Raw genomic sequence first — 1,835 nt, 5'->3', positions numbered from 1 at the left:
AGTGTGATTAGGGAAGAATCGAGTGAATCAATCCCATACACTTGAGTGCCTAGAGTGGATACACATCCGGTGAGGGTTCGATCGCTCAATTACATGTTTCCACCCATGATTATATTCTCTTGCAAGTTTGTAAAATCTTTTTAATAATTCAATTCAATTATGGGTTTGATTTCACTGCTATGGCTTTAGCCCTTGTACTTAAATATATTTTCTTGGAAGTTGACTTGTTTTGACTGGAGTGGATGCATTTATGTAGATAGATTGCATATAGATAGGTTGCATGTAGTTAGTTTGCATTGAATAAATGATGATGCCCTTTGCCTCTTTCTTGATTTTAGCATGAGGACATGCTTAGTTTAAGTGTGGGGAGATTTGATAAACCCCGATTTAGTGGTTTATCTTGTGCTTATTTTACGGGATTTTATCACCTTTTCCCACATTTATTCAATGAAATAGCATGGTTTTGTAATTCTCCCTTGAATTGTGCTTGAGTGTAAAAACATGCTTTTTAGGCCCTAAATTGGTGATTTTGATTCACTTTAATTCCATTCGATGCTTTGATGTATTTTTTGAATGATTTTAGGTTCATAAGGCAAGTATTGGATGGAAGAAGTGAGGAGAAAAGCATACAAAGTGGGAGAACTCATGAAGAAATGAAGGAACCGCAAAGTTGTCAAGCCTGACCTCTTCGCACTGGATTGACCATAACTTGATCTACAAGGGTCCAAATGAGGCAGTTTCAGTTGCATTGGAAAGCTAACATCTGGGGCTTCGAAATAATATAAAATTTGCTATATGTTTTATTGCGTATAGGGGCGCGCATGTGCCATGTATGCGTGCGAGCCGATGCTGCTCGTGGCCCACTAAAGTGAAATCGCCCCCAGCGATTTCTGAAGCACTTTGGGCCCAACCCAACTCATTTCTAATGCTATTTCATGCAGAATTCATGCTTGGGCAAAGGGGGGAGCAACTGTTTTGTAACTTAGCTTCATGTAGGTTAGTTTCTAGAGAGAGAATCTCCCTCTTCTCTTTAGAATTAGGGTTCTTAGGTTAATTTCATCTTAGATCTAGTTTCAATTTCATGTTCTCATCTTGTTTTCTTTACAATTTCATGATTCTACTCTTGATTCTCTTAGTTTGTAGTGTTAATTTTACTTTTATGTCTCTTTTGTGATGATGAACTCTTGTTGGATTTTGATCTTTTCTTTAATGCAATTTAATGTTTGATGTCTTTTATTGTGAATTTGAGTTGTTGATCTTGTCTCCTTACAATTTGTAGTTGATAGATTTTACTATTTCTTGACATTTATTATGCTTTCTTTTTATGCCTTCCAAGTCTTTGACAAAATGCTTAGTTGGATGTTAGAGTAGATTTTGAGCATTCTTGGCTTGAAAAGAGTAATTAGGTAATCTTGAGTCATGAAAACCCAACTCTTGTTGGTGATCTAGAGTTGTTAGCTAGTATTATTTCCATTAACTCTAATCTATTGCTAATTCACTTAGTGAGATGATTAGGACTTTTAGATTGAGATTAGCTAGTCTTGTTAGACTTTCTATCATGGAAGATAACCTATATCTTCTTCCAATATTGGAGATGACGTAATAAGATAAATTCTTGTTTATATTTGTGACATGATTAATTAGTCTTGTTTGACATTCTCCCTATGTGAAGATGACATGATACCTTCTTTCGTTTGTTGGAGTTGACTAAATAAGATGAATTAATCAATGTATGACTAGGATAGAAAGCCTATGATCTCAATTCTTGCCATGAATGTCTCTCTTTATTACTTGCTTTCTTTAGTTACTTGCTTGATTTACTCTTCTTGTCATTT

The sequence above is a fragment of the Arachis ipaensis genome, chromosome B2 (assembly GCF_059453495.1).
Source record: "Arachis ipaensis isolate K30076 ecotype BB chromosome B2, ASM5945349v1, whole genome shotgun sequence".
NCBI lineage: Eukaryota > Viridiplantae > Streptophyta > Magnoliopsida > Fabales > Fabaceae > Arachis > Arachis ipaensis.
The sequence above is the reverse complement of the archived record's forward strand: the minus strand, read 5'-3'. Positions refer to the sequence as shown.